This window comes from Lepisosteus platostomus, chromosome 5 (genome assembly GCF_059453375.1).
Source record: "Lepisosteus platostomus isolate fLepPlt1 chromosome 5, fLepPlt1.hap1, whole genome shotgun sequence".
NCBI classification, from domain to species: domain Eukaryota; kingdom Metazoa; phylum Chordata; class Actinopteri; order Semionotiformes; family Lepisosteidae; genus Lepisosteus; species Lepisosteus platostomus.
The window spans coordinates 23,087,294-23,110,222 of NC_142615.1; the positions used below are offsets into that span (position 1 = coordinate 23,087,294).

A 22,929-nucleotide genomic window follows, 5' to 3' on the forward strand; every position below is an offset into this window, starting at 1 on the left:
ATGGACAGCACGAAAGCCCGAAAAGTGGTTGACGTTTTAATTTGGTAACACCACGATGGATCCCAGTTTTTTTTTTATTTTGGAGGCCAAAGAGGACAAAAAAGGAAACGTCCGGAGGTGGATCGATGGTCATCTCTGCGGTTGTTCTGATGTTCTGGAAAAAACAAAACAAAAAAAAACGTCTCGCTTGCCCGGTCGTGTAGTGTTTCCACACCCCACGCAAATCAACTTCTCTTCGCCCCCGGGTGCTCGTCGCCCGCCGCACCCCTCTCACGTGATAGGGGCTTCCCCCGGCTGTGACGTTTTACCCTACCCCCTTCGGCCAACGTCATACCGAAGGTCGCGCTTCGGGCCGCGGCGATGTTGACGGACTGTCTTGTAGCGTGAGAAGGGTTTAAATTTCGACTTAAGGAGTTGGCCATCGTTATATTTCGCGAGGTATAATACGGGGGGAAAAAGAACATTTATATTTATATTTATCAACCTACTAGTAATACTGGGTGGATGTCACGTTCCCCAAAGTTCAGTGCCTCTCTCTAATAAAGTAGAAACGCGACATTAAACTCCGTTCGAAACGGGAGAAATCACCAGGACACGATACAACTGACGTCCGGAAAAAAAAGAAAAAAAGAACTCCTATTCCCATTTGTAATGACCCCGTCGCGTTTTTCCCGGTGTACGCTTCTCTTTCAGAGACCGTTTCTCTCTGGTGTTGTTTTGCTGTTGGAATAAATGCCGAGGTGACCCTTCTGTGTGGAGTCTGCGTGTTCTCTCCAGCGGGTCGTTTCCTCCACCGCAGGGGCTGGTCGAACCGGGGTCTCCCAATCGTCACAGAAGTGTGTGTCGTTTTGGGTGGTGGTGCAGGGGGGGTGCATCGGGGATACTGCGCCCCGAGGGGGTGGCCTCTCACCTTACTCCGGATGAAGGGAGAAGACCTGTACCTTCACGAGTCCGGGTTGTGAAAACTTCTTCTGGCAGTTCAAAACGTTTCGAAGAGACTACAGCGCTACCCTGTGTTCCATTTCTATCGTGTATTATTATACAGTCATAAGTATCTGTCCTGATCACAGAGTCCCCCTCTCACTGCCAGGACTGAAGCCCAGTGCAGCACGAATAATAATAATAATTAATAAGTCTGGACCCTCCACTCAGAGCTCTTCCCAGGTCAGGGGGATCCCCTCCAGTCCCCCCAGTGTGCAGCCCCCACCTGGATGATAATCCAGTCCGCTCAGCACACAGCAGCTCTCAGTGGGGAGGAGAGCAGAGGGATGGAGCCAGTTCAGAGAGGGGGGGTGATTAGGAGGCCATGATGGGTCAAGACCAGGGGGGGAATCAGGCCAGGACACTGGGGTAACACCCCTACTCTTCTCCAGAGACACCCCGGGATTGTTAATGACCACAGAGAGTCAGGACCTCGGTTTGACGTCTCATCCGAAGGACGGCGCCTGTTTACAGTCCAGTGTCCCCCGTCACTATACTGGGGCATCAGGACTCACACAGACCACAGGGTGAGAGCGCCCCCTGCTGGCCCCACTCACACCTCTCCCAGCAGCAACCTTGGGGGGGGGGAGGGAAAAAACCAAAAGCTAAACAGATTTTTTTTAAAAACATTTTATTGATTCTTTACAAAAGGCGGGGCCTGGCGGGGCCGGGCGGGCGATGGGGGGCAGGACGGGGGGGCTCGAGGGGCATGGCGGGGATGAAGGGGGGGCGGCGGGGCGGGGCGGTCAGGGGCCTGAGGGGGCCGGAGGGGGGGGCCGGGGGCGGGGAGCGGAGGGGGCTCTCGGGCGAGGAGGGGGGGGACACCGAGCGGAACGAGCCGGGCGACCCCGAGCGGGACGAGCCGGGCGACCCCGGGAGCTCCAGCTGCAGCTCGGCCGCCCTCTCCAGCTTCTGGACGAGCTCGGGGAGACACGAAGACATCACAGGATTCTGTCCAGCGGGGAGAGGGGGAGACACAACGCAGGGGGGATGAGGAGCAGAGACTACGCCTGGACAGGTGAGTGTGTACAGTGTGTCCAGTGAGTGTGGACAGGTGAGTGTGTACAGTGTGTCCAGTGAGAGTGTGGACAGGTGAGAGTGGACAGTGTGTCCAGTGAGTGTGGACAGTGTGTCCAGTGAGAGTCTGGACAGGTGAGTGTGGACAGTAAGAGTCTGGACATGTGAGTGTGTACAGTGTGTCCAGTAATAGTCCGGACAGGCGAGTGTGTCCAGTGTGTCCAGTAAGAGTGTGGACAGGTGTGTCCAACAGTAAGAAGCTGTCTTACCCTGTAACCCAGCTCAGGGGTGTTAGGGGGTGCTCTGTCTCCTCCCCAGATCTCACCTTCATCTCTGGTGAAATGCCGGACCACTAGGAGACGCTGGAAACGAGGACACAAGACAGAGGTCAGGTCCACAGAGCTCACTCAATCACTACAGCAAGCAGAGATCTCTCGGCCATCAGGACTGTGGGGGTCAGTGTGGGGAGCTGTAGGGTATCGGGAGTTTAGGGGTCAGTGTGGGGAGCTGTAGGGTATCGGGAGTTTAGGGGTCAGTGTGAGGAGCTGTAGGGTATCGGGAGTTTAGGGGTCAGTGTGGGGAGCTGTAGGGTATCGGGAGTTTAGGGGTCAGTGTGGGGAGCTGTAGGGTATCGGGAGTTTAGGGGTCAGTGGGGGGAGCTGTAGGGTATCGGGAGTTTAGGGGTCAGTGGGGGGAGCTGTAGGGTAGATGTGGGGCACCGGGCCCACCACAGGGCGGCCGGTCCAGTCTCGCGGAAGGCGACCGGGTCAGACTTACGGAAAAGCACCGGGACTTGGGCCGGGACCTCTCCCGCTGCCAGTCCGGGTTCGGCCTGACCGGTGTGACCTGTGAAGACGCCAAACTGCTCATCTCCGAGACAGCTCTGACCACATAGCCCAGCCCAGTCGTGTCGAGACTAGAGGCCTTGGGCAGTCTCTACAGTGTGTCCAGTGAGAGTGTGGACAGGTGAGTGTGTCCAGTGTGTCCAGAAAGAGTCTGGACAGGTGAGTCTCTACAGTCTGTCCAGTGAGAGTCTGGACAGGTGAGTGTGTACAGTGTGTCCAGTGAGAGTGTGGACAGGTGAGTGTGTACAGTGTGTCCAGTGAGAGTCTGGACAGGTGAGTCTCTACAGTGTTTCCAGTAAGAGTCTGGGACGTCCAGAGGCAATCTGTGCTCTCAGAAGGCCATAATGGACCCGCGACCCTGTCTCTTGAGCCGAGGCGTGTCCTCAGTCAAGATCACCACTGGAAGTGTCTCTCCTCGTCTAGAGGTGTTACCGTGAGACCTGGTCTGTCAAGCGCTTTGCGCTGCTATGTGTGTGAAAGGTGCTCTATCAGTGAAGTTTATTATTATTATTATTATTATTATAATACAGCGAGCACTGCTGGGGGCGGAGAGGCCAGTCGGAGGAGGGCTGGACGCTGGACGCTGGACGGCGGGCGGGAGGGGTGGACTTACGACGCCTCGCCGGGCCCGGGTCCTGCTGCGACCGCGCACGGCCGTGCGGCATCTCTGTCGGTCCATCGTCCTGCCGAGACAAGCAGAGTCACAGAGGGGAGGGGAGGGGGCGGAGAAGAGCCGCCTGTCCTGACTGGAGGAGCTCACCCAGCTCTGTCTGGAGAGGAGCCAGGGTATCAGCTTTGTTCCACACCCCCGCCACCCTCTGTGTACAGAAGAGCCTCCTGTCCTGACTGGAGGAGCTCACCCAGCTGTGTCTGGAGAGAAGCCAGGGTATCGGCTTCAACCACAGGGCTGGGCAGCTTGTTCCCCACCCCCACCACTCTCTGAGTAGAGGTGCACCTCCTCTCAATATCTTTTTACAGCACGATCACACCCATAAGAGTTGAGTAACGGTAAAAAAAACAACTTATTTCTCCACTTATTTTGTTATTTCTCACTTTTGACTGACTTACCGATTTCACGGGGATTCTGAAGAGCGTTTCTGAAGCTGAAACTAACGATCTAAGTCGAAGTAACTTTATTGGAAGAAACACGTATTTAGAAAGGACTATATAGCGCTTTCCTCCTCCTCTTCTCTCTTCACTCCTCTGAGCTCATGGGGCTCCGGCGCCGCCCCCGCTAGAATCCGCCGCTCTGTGACGTCAGGCGGCTCATTGTGACGCCACCGTGACGTCACCCCCGACGCGCTCACGGCTCGGCCGCGAAACAAAAATGGCCGTCATTTTTCACGGTTGTTGTTTTTTTTGGGTGGACATTTTATTTTTCCCAACTCTCGGCGGCCAGCCGGGTGTCCCTGTACGACCCCAGTAGTCGCCACCTCGGACAGGCAGGGGAAACGGGTCCAGCTGTTTCCGGCCCAAGGGTTACAAAAGCTGCACTTGAATTTAAAGACAAAATCACGTCGAGGGCGCATTCAGCACCCCCACGTCCAACACGGGTTTCCGTGGGGTTTGGTTCAGTGAAATTAGCACCCCCCCACCCCCAAGTCAAAGAAAGACCAAACTCCACCCCCCTCTAGCGGCCAAGGGCGGAAATTTCGGGCCACGCCATGTCCAAAAAAAACGGGTTCGCCCCCCTGTCCTGCGGGGAAAAGAGACGCCATTTTCTTTTCCGAGCGCTGCGTGGGACCTCACGACCCCCCCAAAAAAACGGGCTTCGGAGACGAGGAAAACCAGGTACATCGACCTCTCTACAACACCACCCGGTTGTTTCCGTTTCAGACCGTGGGAAAAAAATAAATACAATTTCGCCCCTCACCCACCGCCGCGCAAAAAAACACAACTTCATGCTACAGAAACGGCCTGTGTGAGGGGGGGCACGGGAAAAAAATAAAACCTGCGTGTTTTCGGCAGAGTAAGCTCAGCGGGGAAACTCCCTGAATCTCGGGGTTGCTTCTTGAACCCCGAAAACGACCTTTTTTCTCTCTCTCGTTTTCTTGGTGTCTGGGACGTTCACGAACTCCACCGCGTCGGTGCGATTCCCAGCGGGACTTGAACATAACCCCCCCCCCCCCCCCCCCGTGGAGCCACAGCACCCCGTGTGGCCGAGAGGACCACCACCCGCAGGGCTGAGCTTTTACTGCCGTGTCCCGCTTTCACTCTGGCGATGAAGGAGGGAATCAAGGAGGAGAATTAATATTGTGATCCACCAGTCCATCACAGGACACACACACACCCTGGACAGGACAGCAGTCCATCACAGGACACACACACACTCACACACCCTGGACAGGACACCAGTACATCACAGGATGTTCAGTGCCTCTCTCTAATAAAGTAGAAATGCGACATTAAACTCCGTTCGAAACGGGAGAAATCACCAGGACACGATACACCTTGCTCCGGACGATGGGAGAAGACCTGTACCTTCACGAGTCCGGGTTGTGAAAACTTCTTCTGATAGTTCAAAACGTTTCGAAGAGACTACAGCGCTACCCTGTTTTCCATTTCTATCGTGTATTATTATACAGTCATAAGTATCTGTACTGATCACAGAGTCCCCCTCTCACTGCCAGGACAGGAGCCCAGTGCAGCACGAATAATAATAATAATTAATAAGTCTGGACCCTCCCCTCAGAGCTCTTCCCAGGTCAGGGGGATCCCCTCCAGCCCCCCCAGTGTGCAGCCCCCACCTGGATGATGCTCCAGTCCGCTCAGCACACAGCAGCTCTCAGTGGGGAGGAGAGCAGAGGGATGGAGCCAGTTCAGAGAGGGGGGGGTGATTAGGAGGCCATGATGGGTCAAGACCAGTGGGGGAATCAGGCCAGGACACTGGGGTAAAAACCAAAAGCGAAACAGATTTTTTTTTAAAAAAAATTTATTGATGCTTAACAAAAGGTCATCAGTCCAGTCTGGGGCCCCTCAGCTTCAGTCCAGACTGGGGTCCCTCAGCATCGGTCCAGCACAGTCTGGGGTCCCTCAGCTTCGGTCCAGCACAGTCTGGGGTCCCTCAGCTTCAGTCCAGACTGGGGTCCCTCAGCTTCGGTCCAGCACAGTCTGGTGTCTCTCAGCTCCAGTCCAGTCCAGTCTGGGGTCCCTCAGCTTCAGTCCAGTCCAGTCTGGTGTCCCTCAGCTCCAGTCCAGTCCAGTCTGGGGTCCCTCAGCTTCGGTCCAGCACAGACTGGGGTCCCTCAGCTTCGGTCCAGCACAGTCTGGTGTCCCTCAGCTTCGGTCCAGTCCAGTCTGGGGTCCCTCAGCTTCGGTCCAGCACAGACTGGGGTCCCTCAGCTTCGGTCCAGCACAGTCTGGTGTCCCTCAGCTTCAGTCCAGACTGGGGTCCCTCAGCTTCGGTCCAGCACAGTCTGGTGTCCCTAGGCTCCAATCCAGTCGTCTGGTGTCCCTCAGCTCCAGTCCAGTCCAGTCCAGTCCAGTCCAGTCCAGTCCAGTCCAGTCCAGTCCAGTCCAGTCCAGATCTTAGCAGGCACAGAACCAGGAAAGGAACCTGGAAAGAATATTGTTATTGCAGGTGTGAGGGACACAGACACAGACGTCACCATGACATCAAACAGCAAGAGGAGACTCCTCCTTGAATCACAGACATGACCGGGCGGCGCCCCCCTGTCTGCTCACCTGCACCTCCTCTTCCTCTTCTTGTCCTTCCCGGCAGCCTGCTCCTCGTCTCCCTCGCTCTTCCTCTCCTGAGCAACGGTCTCCGCCACCTTCATCGGCTCATCTTGATCTTCTGTCTCCACCGACACGCAGCTCAGGGACATCAAAAAGACGCATCGGCGCTTCTGAAGCAGAGACAGGAGAGTCACGTTAAGAGTCGGACTGGACACTCCAGGACATGAACACTGCACTGAGAGAGAGAGGGGTTCATACAGACACACTGACTGGACACTCCAGTACATGAACACTGCACTGAGAGAGAGAGGGGTTCATACAGACACACTGACTGGACACTCCAGGACATGAACACTGCACTGAGAGAGAGAGGGGTTCATACAGACACACTGACTGGACACTCCAGGACATGAACACTGCACTGAGAGAGAGAGGGGTTCATACACACACACTGACTGGACACTCCAGTACATGAACACTGCACTGAGAGAGAGAGGGGTTCATACAGACATTCTGACTGGACACTGGACAGGAGTAAAGAGAGGATCAGAGCATTACCCACCTTCTTTTTCTTCTGTCTCACAGGAGGTGGTGATTGGACCTCCTCCAGCTGGAGTCCGAGGAGGGAGAGAGGGGGCAGGAGAGGGACAGCACAGGGAGAGAAAGAGAGAGACAGGTGAGTCAAGTGTCCCAAGAGCACAGAGACTCTGTTGAGATCATACTCGCAGTGAGTGAGCCTGGGTGTAGCCCACTAATTCTGACCCACTGGACACCACAGGACAGAGAGGAGGAGAGAGACACACTGAGGACAGAGAGGAGGAGGAGAGAGACACTGACAGACAGGGCTGAAAGAGACACTGAGACCCAGGGACAGACAAGACGGCAAAACTCCACCACAGACAGGCCTGGGGGCAGGGTGGGACCAGCACTGACCTCCTTCCTCTCTCCTGCCGGAAGAGCTGTCTCCACCTTCTCTTCCTCCTGCAAGTCAAGAGACAGGCTGAGAGAGAGACGGGCTGGCGGGACATCGGCGAACAGAGCTGAAGTCAGAGAGCAGAGGAGACAGGCCCAGCTGGGACAACGCAGGACAGACAGAGAGACAGACAGGGAGACACACGGAGAGACACAGGGAGAGAGACCCAGCTGGGACAACGCAGGACAGACAGAGAGCAGGGAGACACACGGAGAGAGAGGAGGGAGGGAGACCCAGCTGGGACAACGCAGGACAGACAGAGAGCAGGGAGACACACGGAGAGACACAGGGAGACAGGCCCAGCTGGGACAACGCAGGACAGACAGAGAGCAGGAAGACATGGAAAGACACAGGGAGAGAGACAGGGAGAGAGGGACAGACACAGAGAAAAAGAGAGACTCAGACAGAAGGACAGAAAGACAGAAAGAGAGAAGTACAGATGGACAAAAAGACAGAGAAAAGGACAGAAAGACAGAGAAAAGGACAGAAAGACAGATGGACAGAGAAAAGGATAAATAGAGTGATGGATAGAAAGACAGAAAAGGACAGAAAGACAGATGGACAGAGAAAAGAACAGAAAGACAGAAGGACAGAGAAAAGGACAGAAGGACAGGACAGAGAAAAGGACAGATGGACAGAGGGACAGATGGACTGAAGGATAGATGGACAGACGGACAGACGGACAGACGGACAGACTCTGCCCCACTTGCCTCGTCAGACATCTCCGCCTCTCTCCTTGCCCTCCGCACCGGGGAGCCCCAGGCGGGGCCTGGCGGGGCCGGGCGGGCGATGGGGGGCAGGACGGGCGGGGGCAGGGGCAGGGGCACCGCCCCGGGCAGCAGGGGGGGCTCGAGGGGCATGGCGGGGAAGAAGGGGGGGCGGCGGGGCGGGGCGGGCAGGGGCCTGAGGGGGCCGGAGGGGGGGGCCGGGGGCGGGGAGCGGAGGGGGCTCTCGGGCGAGGAGGGGGGGGACACCGAGCGGAACGAGCTGGGCGAGCCCGAGCGGGACGAGCCGGGCGACCCCGGGAGCTCCAGCTGCAGCTCGGCCGCCCTCTCCAGCTTCTGGACGAGCTCGGGGAGACACGAAGACACCACAGGATTCTGTCCAGCGGGGAGAGGGGGAGACACAACGCAGGGGGGATGAGGAGCAGAGACTACGCCTGGACAGGTGAGTGTGTACAGTGTGTCCAGTGAGAATGTGGACAGGTGAGTGTGTACAGTGTGTCCAGTCAGAGTCTGGACAGGCGAGTGTGTCCAGTGTGTCCAGTAAGAGTGTGGACAGGTGTGTCCAACAGTAAGAAGCTGTCTTACCCTGTAACCCAGCTCAGGGGTGTTAGGGGGTGCTCTGTCTCCTACCCAGATCTCACCTTCAGGTCGTGTGAAATGCCGGACCACTAGGAGACGCTGGAAACGAGGACACAAGACAGAGGTCAGGTCCACAGAGCTCACTCAATCACCACAGCAAGCAGAGACCTCTCGGCCATCAGGACTGTGGGGGTCAGAGTGGGGAGCTGTAGGGTATCGAGAGTTTAGGGGTCAGTGTGGGGAGCTGTAGGGTATCGGGAGTTTAGGGGTCAGTGTGGGGAGCTGTAGGGTATCTTGAGTTTAGGGGTCAGAGTGGGGAGCTGTAGGGTATCGGGAGTTTAGGGGTCAGAGTGGGGAGTTGTAGGGTATCGGGAGTTTAGGGGTCAGTGTGGGGGGCTGTAGGGTATCGGGAGTTTAGGGGTCAGTGTGGGGAGCTGTAGGGTATCGGGAGTTTAGGGGTCAGTGTGGGGAGCTGTAGGGTATCGGGAGTTTAGGGGTCAGTGGGGGGAGCTGTAGGGTAGATGTGGGGCACCGGGCCCACCACAGGGCGGCCGGTCCAGTCTCGCGGAAGGCGACCGGGTCAGACTTACGGAAAAGCACCGGGACTTGGGCCGGGACCTCTCCCGCTGCCAGTCCGGGTTCGGCCTGACCGGTGTGACCTGTGAAGACGCCAAACAGCCCATCTCCGAGACACCTCTGACCACATAGCCCAGCCCAGTCTTGTCGCGACTAGGGGCCTTGGGCAGTCTCTACAGTGTGTCCAGTGAGAGTGTGGACAGGTGAGTGTGTCCAGTGTGTCCAGTAAGAGTCTGGACAGGTGAGTCTCTACAGTGTGTCCAGTGAGAGTCTGGACAGGTGAGTGTGTACAGTGTGTCCAGTGAGAGTGTGGACAGGTGAGTGTGTACAGTGTGTCCAGTGAGAGTCTGGACAGGTGAGTGTGTCCAGTGTGTCCAGTAAGAGTCTGGACAGGTGAGTCTCTACAGTGTGTCCAGTAAGACTCTGGACAGGTGAGTGTGTACAGTGTGTCCAGTGAGAGTCTGGACAGATGAGTGTGTACAGTGTGTCCAGTGAGAGTGTGGACAGGTGAGTGTGTACAGTGTGTCCAGTGAGAGTCTGGACAGGTGAGTCTCCACAGTGTGTCCAGTAAGAGTCTGGACAGGTGAGTGTGTACAGTGTGTCCAGTGAGAGTGTGGACAGGTGAGTGTGTACAGTGTGTCCAGTGAGAGTGTGGACAGGTGAGTCTCTACAGTGTGTCCAGTGAGAGTCTGGACAGGTGAGTCTGTACAGTGTGTCCAGGAAGAGTCTGGGACATCCAGAGGCAATCTGTGCTCTCAGAAGGCCATAATGGACCCGCGACCCTGTCTCTTGAGCCGAGGCGTGTCCTCAGTCAAGATCACCACTGGAAGTGTCTCTCCTCGTCTGGAGGTGTTACCGTGAGACCTGGTCTGTCAAGCGCTTTGCGCTGCTATGTGTGTGAAAGGTGCTCTATCAGTGAAGTTTATTATTATTATTATAATACAGCGAGCGCTGCTGGGGGCGGAGAGGCCAGTCGGAGGAGGGCTGGACGCTGGACGCTGGACGGCGGGCGGGAGGGGTGGACTTACGATGCCTCGCCGGGCCCGGGTCCTGCTGCGACCGCGCACGGCCGTGAGGCATCTCTGTCGGTCCATCGTCCTGCCGAGACAAGCAGAGTCACAGAGCGGAGGGCAGGGGGCGGAGCCATACAGCTGAGCGGCTTGTTCCCCACCCCCGCCCTCCTCTGTGTACAGAAGAGCCTCCTGTCCTGACTGGAGGACCTCACCCAGCTGTGTCTGGAGAGGAGCCAGGGTATCAGCTTTGTTCCACACCCCCGCCACTCTCTGTGTAGAGGTGCACCTCCTCTCAATATCTTTTTACAGCACGATCACACCCATAAGAGTTGAGTAACGGTAAAAAAAACAACTTATTTCTCCACTTATTTTGTAATTTCTCGCCAGCGGCACTTTTGACTGACTTACCGATTTCACGGGGATTCTGAAGAGCGATTCTGAAGATGAAACTAACGATCTAAGTCGAAGTAACTTTATTGGAAGAAACACGTGTTTAGAAAAGACTATATAGCGCTTTCCTCCTCTCTCTTCACTCCTCTGAGCTCACGGTGCTCTGGCGCCGCCCCGCGCTAGAATCCGCCGCTCTGTGACGTCAGGCGGCTCATTGTGACGCCCCCGTGACGTCGCCCCAAACGCGCTCACGGCTCGGCCGCGAAACAAAAATGGCCGACATTTTTCACGGTTGCTGTTTTTTTTTGGGTGGACATTTTATTTTTCCAACTCTCGGCGGCCAGCCGGGTGTCCCTGTACGACCCCGGTAGTCGCCACCTCGGACAGGCAGGGGAAACGGGTCCAGGTGTTTCCGGCCCAAGGGTTACAAAAGCTGCACTTGAATTTAAAGACAAAATCACGTCGAGGGCGCATTCAGCACCACCACGTCCAACACGGGTTTCCGTGGGGTCTGGTTCAGTGAAATTAGACCCCCCCCCCCCCGACCCCCAAATCAAAGAAAGAAAACCAGGCACGTCGACCTCTCTACAACACCACCCGGCTGTTTCTGTTTCAAACCGTGGGAAAAAAATAAATAAAATTTCGCCCCTCACCCACCGCCGCGCAAAAAAACACAACTTTACGCTACAGAAACGGCCTGTGTGAGGGGGGCACGGGAAAAAAAATAAAACCTGCGTGTTTTCGGCAGAGTAAGCTCAGCGGGGAAACTCCCTGAATCTCGGGGTTGCTTCTTGAACCCCAAAAACGACCTTTTTTCTCTCTCTCGTTTTCTTGGTGTCTGGGACGTTCACGAACTCCGCCGCGTCGGTGCGATTCCCAGCGGGACTTGAACATAACCCCCCCCCCCCAGTGGGGCCACAGCGCCCCTGTGTGGCCGAGAGGACCACCACCCGCAGGGCTGAGCTTTTACTGCCGTGTCCCGCTTTCACTCTGGCGGGAGGGAGTCAAGCAGGAGAATTAATATTGTGATCCACCAGTCCATCACAGGACACACACACACCCTGGACAGGACACTAGTCCTTCACAGGATACAAGTCCATTACAGTACACACACACACCCTGGAAAGGACAGCAGACCATCACAGGACACACACACACACTCACACACCCTGGACAGGACAGCAGTCCTTCACAGGATATAAGTCCATTACAGTACACACACACACCCTGGAAAGGACAGCAGACCATCACAGGACACACACACACACTCACACACCCTGGACAGGACAGCAGTCCATCACAGGACACACACACACTCACACACCCTGGACAGGACACCAGCCCATCACAGGACACACACAGACTCATACACCCTGGACAGGACAGCAGTCCAACACAGGACACACACACACTCACACACCCTGGACAGGACACCAGTCCATCACAGGATGTTCAGTGCCTCTCTCTAATAAAGTAGAAACGCAACATTAAACTCTGTTCAAAACGGGAGCAATCACCAGGACACCATACACCTTGCTCCGGCCGAAAGGAGATGACCTGTACCTTCATGAGTCTGGGTTGTGAAAACTTCTTCTGGCAGTTCAAAACGTTTCGAAGAGACTACAGCGCTACCCTGTGTTCCATTTCTATCGTGTATTATTATACAGTCATAAGTATCTGTACTGATCACAGAGTCCCCCTCTCACTGCCAGGACTGAAGCCCAGTGCAGCACGAATAATAATAATAATTAATAAGTCTGGACCCTCCCCTCAGAGCTCTTCCCAGCTCTTCCCAGGTCAGGGGGATCCCCTCCAGTCCCCCCAGTGTGCAGCCCCCACCTGGATGATGCTCCAGTCCGCTCAGCACACAGCAGCTCTCAGTGGGGAGGAGAGCAGAGGGATGGAGCCAGTTCAGAGACAGGGGTGATTAGGAGGCCATGATGGGTCAAGACCAGGGGGGGAATCAGGCCAGGACACTGGGGTAACACCCCTACTCTTCTCCAGTTTTTCCCAGGAGTCTCCCCTCCAGGTACTGACCAGGCTCCCACCTGCTGGGCTCCAGTTTTCCACAGTCCAGTCTGGGGTCCCTCAGCTTCAGTCCAGACTGGGGTCTGGGGTCCCTCAGCTTCAGTCCAGTCCAGTTTGGGGCCCCCCAGCTTCAGTCCAGTCTGGGGCCCCTTAGCTTCAGTCCAGTGCAGTCTGGGGCCCCTCAGCTTCAGTCCAGTCCAGTCTGGTGTCCCTCAGCTCCAGTCCAACGCAGTCTGGGGCCCCTCAGCTCCAGTCCAGTCCAGACTGGGGTCCCTCAGCTTCGGTCCAGCGCAGACTGGGGTCCCTCAGCTTCGGTCCAGCGCAGACTGGGGTCCCTCAGCTTCGGTCCAGCAAAGTCTGGGGCCCCTCAGCTTCGGTCCAGTCCAGTCTGGGGCCCCTCAGCTCCGGTCCAGCACAGTTTGGGGTCCCTCAGCTTCAGTCCAGCACAGTCTGGGGTCCCTCAGCGTCAGTCCAGCACAGTCTGGGGTCCCTCAGCTTCGGTCCAGCACAGTTTGGGGTCCCTCAGCTTCAGTCCAGACTGGTGTCCCTCAGCTCCAGTTCAGTCCAGTCCAGTCCAGTCCAGATCTTAGCAGGCACAGAACCAGGAAAGGAACCTGGAAAGAATATTGTTATTGCAGGTGTGAGGGACACAGACACAGACGTCACCATGACATCAAACAGCAAGAGGAGACTCCTCCTTGAATCACAGACACGACCGGGCGGCGCCCCCCTGTCTGCTCACCTGCCCCTCCTCTTCCTCTTCTTGTCCTTCCCGGCAGCCTGCTCCTCCTCTCCCTCGCTCTTCCTCTCCTGACCCACGGTCTCCGCCGCCTCCATCGGCTCGTCCTGATCATCTGTCTCCACCGACACGCAGCTCAGGGAGTTTAAAAAGACGCACCAGCGCTTCTGAAGCAGAGACAGGAGAGTCACGTTAAGAGTCGGACTGGACACTCCAGGACATGAACACTGCACTGAGAGAGAGAGAGGGGTTCATACAGACACATGACTGGACACTCCAGTACATGAACACTGCACTGAGAGAGAGAGGGGTTCATACAGACACACTGACTGGACACTCCAGTACATGAACACTGCACTGAGAGAGAGAGGGGTTCATACAGACACACTGACTGGACACTCCAGGACATGAACACTACACTAAGAGAGAGAGGGGTTCATACAGACACACTGACTGGACACTAGACAGGAGTAAAGAGAGGATCAGAGCATTACCCACCTTCTTTTTCTGCTGTCTCAGAGGAGGTGGTGATTGGACCTCCTCCAGCTGGAGTCCAAAGAGGGAGAGAGGGGGCAGGAGAGGGACAGCACAGGGAGAGAAAGAGAGAGACAGGTGAGTCAAGTGTCCCAAGAGCACAGAGACTCTGCTGAGATCACACTCGCAGTGAGTGACACCGACACTAACCAGCCTCAGGACAGCACTGCTAGAGCACCACAACCCAGACTCAACCACATCACAGCACAGATCAAACAGCAATATCTCACACACTGGGACACACACACACAAACACAACATAAACTGGAATGCTACAGAACCTTACACAGACAATACACACTAGCTGAATATTTGACCAAAATAAAAAATAACAAACAGAAACAGACCCTGACGAAGTACAGGCTCAGTGACCACAACCTGGCCATAGAAACTGGGCGACACAGGCAGACCTGGCTGCCCAGAGAGGACAGGCTGTGCTCCCACTGCCAGCGGGGAGAAATAGAGACAGAGGTGCACTTCCTACTGCACTGTGAAAGATACTCTGGGATTAGAGAAACATTCTTCCCGAAATTCAGAAATCTAATCCCAGAGTTCCCACACCTGCCAGAATCACAACGGGTCCCAATCCTACTGGGAGAGGGATGAGGGAACTCAGTTGATCTGGCAGCCCAGTATGTGATCTCCTGTCACAGCCTGAGGAACAGTGAGTCTGTCTCCCAATAATGCTCCAGCCTCCTACACTATATGTCAATATTTTATAATATGTCTTTGTTGTAAATGTCTGTAACATGTCTGCGTTACGCAGAGAGTGGCGGGGGTTGGATGTCAAGGCCTGACGATACCGCATTACGCAGAGAGTGGAGGGGTGGGATGTCAAGGCCTGACGACACTGCTTTATGCAGAGAATGGAGGGGTGGGTGTCTGGGCCATACGACACTTCTTTATTCAGAGAGTGGAGGGGGTGGGATGTCAGGGCTAGATGACACTGCTTTACACAGAGAGTGGAGAGGTGGGTGTCAAGGCTATACGACAGTGCTTTCCGCAGAGAGTGGTGGGGGTGTGATGTCAGGGCCATACAACAGTGCTTTACACAGAGAGTGGTGGGGGTGGGATGCCAGGGCCATATGACACTGCTTTACACAGAGAGTGGTGGGGCTAGGATGTCAGGGCCATATGACACTGCTTTACACAGAGAGTGGTGGGGGTGGGATGTCAGGGCTATACGACAGTGCTTTCGGCAGAGAGTGGTGGGGGTGTGATGTCAGGGCCATACGACACTTCTTTACGCAGGGAGTGGCAGGGGTGGGATGTCAGGGCCTGATGATACTAGTTTACACAGTTAGTGGTGGGGGTGGGATGTCAGGGCCATACGACACTTCTTTATGCAGAGAGTGACAGGGCTTGACGACACTGCTTTATGCAAAAAATGGAGGGGTGGGTGTCAGGGCTATATGACAGTGCTTTCCTCAGAGAGTGGTGGGGGTGTAATGTCAGGGCCATACAGCAGTGCTTTACACAGAGAGTGGTGGGGGTGGGATGTCAGGGCCATATGACACTGCTTTACACAGAGAGTGGCGGGGGTGGGATATCAGGGCCTGACAACACAGCTTAACGCAGAGTGTGTCAGGGTTATACGGCACTGCTTAACGCAGAGAGTGGTGGGGGTGTGATGTCAGGGCCATACGACAGTGCTTTACACAGAGAGTGGCGGGGGAGGGATGTCAGGGCTTGACAACACTGCTTTATGTAGAGAGTGGAGGGGAGAGTTTCAGGGCCATAAGACACTGCTTTATGCAGAGAGTGGAGGGATTGGTGTCAGGGCCATACGACACTACTTTACACAGAGAGTGGCGGGTGTGGGATGTCAGGTCCTGACGATACTAATTTACGTAGACAGTGGCGGGGGTGGGATGTCAGGGCCTGACGACACTGCTTTATTCAAAGAGTGGAGGGGTGGCTGTCAGGGCTATACGACAGTGTTTAATGCAGAGAGTGGAGGGATGGGTGTCAGGGCTATACGACACTTCTTTACGCAGGGAGTGGCAGGGGTGGGATGTCAGGGCCTGACGATACTTATTTACGCAGAGAGTGGCAGGGGTGGGATGTCAGGGCCTGAAGATACTGCTTTTCGCAGAGAGCGGAGGAGGTGGGATACGACCTCTCAGTGGGGCCAGCAGGGGGCACTCACCCTGCGGTCTGTGTGGGTCTTAATGCCCCAGTGTAGTGACGGGGGACACGACCTGGCCCACCAGCAACGAGCAGGTTACCAGATCTAGACAAAGGGGGCAACTCTTAGTCGTATGAGCTTAGTCACACATCGCAGCGATTAAAAAAACAAAACAAACATATTATGTCTGTTACTAACGACTTTTTTTTCCTACATTGAAAGTCTCTTTCCCGGGTGATTTTCTAGCGCGACTGGGGCTCTTCATTTCTCCTCAGTGTCTCATCGCGGGCGGATTTGAAACAGACCACAGAAGGTGGTCACACACTATATTATTATTGAGAGACAGGCTCACTGTACCTCAGGCTGGGACAGTAGATCACACTGTATTATTATTATTAATATTATTGAGAGTCTGGCTCACTGTTCCCCAGGCTGGGACAGGAGATCCCACACTGTATTATTATTATTGAGAGACAGGCTTACTCTCTGTTCCTCAAGCTGAGACAGGACATCACATACTGTATTATTATTGATTGACAGGCTCACTGTTCCTCAGGCTGGGACAGGAGATCACACACTGTATTATTATTATTGAGAGACAAGCTCACTGTCTGTTCCTCAGGCTGGGACAGAGGATCACACACTGTATTATTATTATTTAGAGACAGGCTCACTGTCTGTTCCTCAGAGTTGGACAGGAGATCCCACACTGAATTATTATTATAGAGAGACAGGCTCACTGTATGTTCCCCAGGCTGGGTCAGGAGCTCACACAGTATTATTATAATTATTGAGAGACAGTCTCACTGTCTGTTCCTCAGTCTTGGACAGGAGATCACACACTGTATTATTATTATTGAGAGACAGGCTCACTGTCTGTTCCCCAGGCTGGGACAGGAGATAACACTGTATTATTATTGAGAGACAAACTCACTGTCTGTTCCTCAGGCTGGGACAGTAGATCACACTGTATTATTATTATTGAGAGTCTGGCTCACTGTTCCCCAGGCTGGGACAGGAGATCCCACACTATATTATTATTATTTAGAGACAGACTCACTGTCGTTTCCTCGGTCTGGGACAGATGGTCATACACTGTATTATTATTGAGACAGGCTCACTGTCTGTTCCTCAATCTGGGACAGTAGATCACATTGTATTATTATTATTAATATTATTGAGAGTCTGGCACACTGTTCCCCAGGCTGGGACAGGAGATCCCACACTGTATTATTATTATTTTGAGACAGGCTCACTGTTTGTTCCTCAGGCTGGGACAGGAGATCACACACTGTATTATTATTATTGAGAGACAAGCTTACTCTCTGTTCCTCAGGCGAAGACAGGACATCACATACTGTATTATTATGGATTGACAGGCTCATTGTTCCTCAGGCTGGGACAGGAGATCAGACACTGTATTATTATTATAGTGAGACAGGCTCACTGTATATTCCCCAGGCTGGGACAGGAGGTCATACATTATATTATTATTATAGAGAGACAGGCTCACTGTATGTTCCACAAGCTGAGACAGGAATTCACACTGTATTATTATTATTGAGAGACAGGCTCACTGTCTGTTCCTCAGGCTGGGACAGAGGATCACACACTGTATTATTATTGAGAGACAGGCTCACTCTCTGTTCCTCAGGCTGGGACAGGAGATCACACATTGGCTTGTTATTGAGAGGCAGGCTCACTGTCTGTTCCTCAGGCTGGGACAGGAGATCACACACTGTATTATTATTATTGAGAGACAGGCTCACTGTCTGTTTCTCAGGCTGGGACAGGAGATCACACACTGTATTATTATTATTGACAGATAGGCTGACTGTCTGTTCCTCAGAATGGGACAGGAGATCACACACTGTATTACTATTATTGACAGATCGGCTCACTGTGTCTTCGCTTGGGCTTGAACAGGAGATCACACACTGGATTATTATTATTGAGAGACAGGCTCACAGTCTGTTCCTCAGGCTGGGACAGGAAATCACACACTCTATTATTATTATTGAGAGACAGGCTCACTGTCTGTTCCTCAGGCTAGGGTAGGATATCACACACTGTATTATTAGTATTGAGAGACAGGCTCAGTGTTCCCCAGGCCGGGAAAGGAGATAACACATTGTATTTTTATGATTGAGAGACAGGCTCACTGTTCCTCAGGCTGGGACAGGAGTTCAAACTGTATTATTATTATTATTGAGAGACAAGCTCACTGTTCCTCAGGCTGGGACAGGAAATGACACACTGTATTATTATTATTGAGAGACAAGCTCACTGTTCCCCAGGCTGGGACAGGAGGTCATACTCTGTATTATTATTATTGAGAGACAAGCTCACTGTTCCTCAGGCTGGGACAGGAGATCACAAACTGTATTATTATTATAGAGAGACCTGCTCTTTCCTGACTGTTCCTTAGGCTGGGACAGCAGGTCATAATCTGCTTTTTTATTATTGAGAGACTGGCTCACTCCTGTCTGTTCCTCAGGTTGGGAAAGGAGATCACACACTGTATTATTATTATTGAGAGACGGGCTCACTGTCTGTTCCTCTGACTGGGGCAGGAAATGACACACTGTATAATTAGTATTGAGAGACAGGCTCAGTGTTCCCCAGGCTGAGACAGGAGATCACACACTGTATTATTATTATTGAGTATCTGGTTCACTGTTCCTCAGGCTGGGGCAGGATATCACACACTGTATTATTAGTATTGAGAGACAGCCTCAGTGTTCCCCAGGCTTGGACAGCAGATCACACACTGTATTATTAGTATTGAGATACAGACTCACTGTCTGTTCCTCCTGCTGGGACTGGAGATCACACACTATTCTATTATTACTGAGGGACATGCTCACTGTTTGTCCTTCAGACTGGGACAGGACATTCCACACTAGGTTATCATTATTGAGAGACAGGCTCGCTGTCTGTTCCTCAGGCTAGTACAGGAGATCACGCACTGTATTATTATTATTTAGATACAGGCTCACTGTGTGTTCCTCTGGCTGGGACAGTAGATCACACTGTATTATAATTATTGAGAGGCTGACTCACTGTTTCCCAGGCTGGGACAGGAGATCACACACTGTATTATTATTGAGAGACAGGCTCACTGTCTGTTCCTCTGGCTGGGGCAGGGAATCACACACTGTATTATTAGTATTATTAAGAGACAGGCTCGCTGTCTGCTCCTCAGGCTGGAACAGGATATCACACACTGTTGTAGTGTTCTCTCACGAGGCACCAGTTCTGTAGGGGTTTGGGCATTTACTGGGACAATTATTTTGTGGCAGTAAATCACAAAATTGATTATTTTAATGGTCTTAGAATCCAACCATGCGACATAACTCAAACAACGCACACACAGGTACTAATACACGAGGATACATTTGTTAATATATAGAATATGCATGCAAACCTAACAGATCTTATCGTAAGGGTTATCAGAATACAAAAGATATAAATTCATTCAGTTACAAAGAGTTACACATATCAAGAGGACATAAGTTCTTTATATCATTCATTTAGACCGTTTCGTAATTGAACTTGTTTACAACTTCTACATGAGATACTCAAAACAAGTACATAACCCTTAGGAATTAATTTGATATCAACTGGTTGGGAGCAGTAATGCAATAAGGTTGAATACTCACTGCCGGGGGGGCCCTTTTCTCACCGTTTCCGTAGTGCAGCGGTTATCACGTTTGCGTCACACGCGAAAAATCCCCGGTTCGAAACAGCCTCGTTTTGTATGCTCCTGTACTTCACTTGAACGACCGGTCACATGTTCCTTTCCTTCTGAGTGACGTTCCTGCAACACTCTCCCGCTCCTCTTGGTGCGCTCATGCCGCAACACAGGAAGGCTGGAGCAGGTGGCTGTGTGCTCTTTGCACCGCCGAAATAGCTCAGCTGGGAGAGCGTTAGACTGAAGATCTAAAGATCCCTGGTTCGATCCTGGGTTTCGGCATTTTGTTTCATCGCGCCCTTTGTTCCTCTCTCCAGCGCCCCCTGCCTAAAGTGACGCGTCCCTTTCTCAGCCCGAAACGCAAGCGAGACACCAGCAGCGGTCCCAGCAGGTTTCCGTAGTGTAGCGGCTATCACGTTCGCCTAACACGCGAAAGGTCCCCGGTTCGAGACCGGGCGGAAACAGCCTCGTTTTGCACGCTCCTGTACTTCACAGAGGTCTTGAGCGACCGGTCATTTGTTCCCAATGTATTTCCGGTGCCTTCGTGCACTCTTGTACCAAACGCACGTTCCTTCTGTATGCGGAGCCGATCATTTGCAATTGGGCTGTGCCGACAGACCAGGACGAGCTCTGTCGGCTCAAAAGCAGCGCAGGACCTGCAAGAACAACAGAAAGATTAGCATCCAGCGGGGGCCTCTTAGTGAGCCCAAGAGCTCATCAAGAATCGGCTCCAGCAACAGGGCTGGGCGCATTGTTCCATTCTCCGCCCACTCTCGGTGTAAACAAGTCCCTCCTGGTCTCTGCTTGAAATGCACTTTCCTGCGTTTGCTTTGGTGTAACTGGCTTCCCCTGCATGGGCGAATGTGAAGAAGATCCTTAGTAAGTCATTGAAGAAAACTGAGAAGAGGTCGGAGTGGCCTCTGTCGTTCATCACCGATCCAGTCAGGCAGTACTCCTCTGTAAAGCGCCGTTCGTTCACATCGATTGGCTTTTTTTTGCCTTCATTCGTGCGAGTAGTAAAAGCAGACGCCCCTATTCTGCCGTGACCCGGATTCGAACCGGGGTTGTTGCGGCCACAACGCAAAGTACTGACCACTATACGATCACAGCGAGTTACCGAGACACACGCGGCAGGGCGGAAAGGGCTGTGCTCTCTTCGTGTGACATAATTCGGAAAAGTCCTGACGTTGCATTTCAACTGAGCCCCAGTATACATCGACCCTTCGACACTCTGAGTGACAACTCTCTTGCGTGTTTTCTCATATTTATGTAGTTTGCTTGCATGATGCCGGGAACAGCATGGTTGTTCGCTGCCATATAGTCTAGCGGTTAGGGTTCCTGGTTTTCACCCAGGCGGTTCGACTCGGTTTTGCCTCCTGCTTTCCAAAAGATCAGCACCGTGTACGAAAGAGCCGCATTAAAACTACTCGAACGTGCAAAACGTGCGAGAAGAGGGGGCGCTTGTTTCCAACCGAAACTTCTCGCGTGTGAGACGAGCTGATCATCGCTGTGGGAGGGTTACTCTGGTAGACAGGGCTGACCTTCGGCAATAGGATTTATAGTCTCCAAGATGATATTTGCACTTTCTGGAGAGGCGATTTTCTCCACTTCAGTAGCCCGATTTCGTCGATTGCGTGGAGAGGGCTGTAGAATGTGGCGCCGCCTTTCCTGCTCCGTCCATGACAGGCGTGCTGGTCTCTGGAGAGAGAGCACGGTCCATCAGCGCACTCCAATAAAGGCACTGGAAGCAGCTAAATCGCATTGGCGAAGCTCAGCGCTGGGCCGCTGGGCACGTCTTACCACCGTTTCCGTAGTGTAGTGGTTATCACGTTCGCCTCACACGCGAAAGGTCCCCGGTTCGAAACCGGGCGGAAACAGACATCTTTTGTCGCCAGGCACAAAAGGGGATTGGGGATTCGCCTAGCGCTGTGATCGAACAGACCCACTGGACCCACCTCTTAGTGTGGCGGGATCTGCACAGTGCATGTCACAGCGCATCCTGCTTTCACTTCAAGGCGCGTCCTGATGCACCCCAGTCTCCCGCGTGACAGGTGGGGACAGGTGACAGGTCCTATACTAACGAGGAAGACATCGCTCTCTCCGACCCCCGGCATCGTGTCCCGACCCACCGTGCTGGAAGCCGACGCGTGCTGTGATTCCTTTACGGAGCAGAAATGACAACCGAGGAGCCGAGAGATCATTTCAGCATTTCGCGTCTGAACGGAAAACACAAACGACCAACACGGAATGACTTGCCTTTGACGCTTCTCAAAGCGTTCTTTGTGCATCGAACAGACCCACTCACCTCTTAGTGTGGCGGGATCTGCACAGTGCATGTCGCAGCGCTTCCTGCTTTCACTTCAATGTGCTTCCTGATGTCGAGTCGTGTGCCGTGCGGAGGCTCTGAAAGCGAGAGCAATGAAAAGGTGCACGACGCTGTGAAAGAAAACAGAGAAGTGAAAGGCAGTCATTTCTCTAAGGAGGTGAAAGAAAAGCTACTCCCCGTCGGGGAATCGAACCCCGGTCTCCCGCGTGACAGGCGGGGATACTTGCCACTATACTAACGAGGAAGACATCGCTCTCTCCAACCCCCGGCATCGTGTCCCGACCCAGCATGCTGGAAGCCGACGCGTGCTGTGATCCCTTTACGGAGCAGAAATGACAACCGAGGAGCCGAGAGATCATTTCAGCATGTCGCGTCTGAACGGAAAACAAACGACCAACTCGGAATGACTTGCCTTTGACGCTTTTCAAAGCGTTCTTTGTGCACGACGACTGCGCCGCTTACCAGATACAAATGGGTTGTACAACTTTGAACTAGCAAATGGAAGAGGGCTGAAGTAAGAGACAAGATGTAAGAAGGGTTAACTTAAGTCAGTTCTGCCTGAAAATTAGACTTCTAAGCAACAGGGGTTTATGGCAGGAAAGGGGGTTAACTGATAAGGATTCCAGATGCGAGGGGGCATAATCTTAAACTGACCATTTGGCCAGGGTCTCTTAAGTGGCCAAATACCATGACCCCCCCCTTT

The 22,929-nt window shown here is 53.4% G+C and overlaps 4 non-coding genes across 4 annotated transcripts; 2 read left to right on the top strand and 2 right to left on the bottom strand.

The window, feature by feature from the left end:
- The first annotated feature begins 20,291 nt into the window (after nucleotides 1–20,291).
- On the top strand, nucleotides 20,292–20,364 carry trnav-aac (transfer RNA valine (anticodon AAC)). The gene has a single exon. It is a non-coding gene; the product is annotated as a tRNA-Val (tRNA).
- A 574-nt stretch (nucleotides 20,365–20,938) lies between these two features.
- On the bottom strand, nucleotides 20,939–21,010 carry trnah-gug (transfer RNA histidin (anticodon GUG)). Its single transcript has one exon. It is a non-coding gene; the product is annotated as a tRNA-His (tRNA).
- Nucleotides 21,011–21,704: 694 nt separating this feature from the next.
- Nucleotides 21,705–21,777, top strand: trnav-cac (transfer RNA valine (anticodon CAC)). Its single transcript has one exon. It is a non-coding gene; the product is annotated as a tRNA-Val (tRNA).
- A 621-nt stretch (nucleotides 21,778–22,398) lies between these two features.
- Nucleotides 22,399–22,470, bottom strand: trnad-guc (transfer RNA aspartic acid (anticodon GUC)). Its single transcript has one exon. It is a non-coding gene; the product is annotated as a tRNA-Asp (tRNA).
- Between the last annotated feature and the right edge of the window lie 459 nt (nucleotides 22,471–22,929).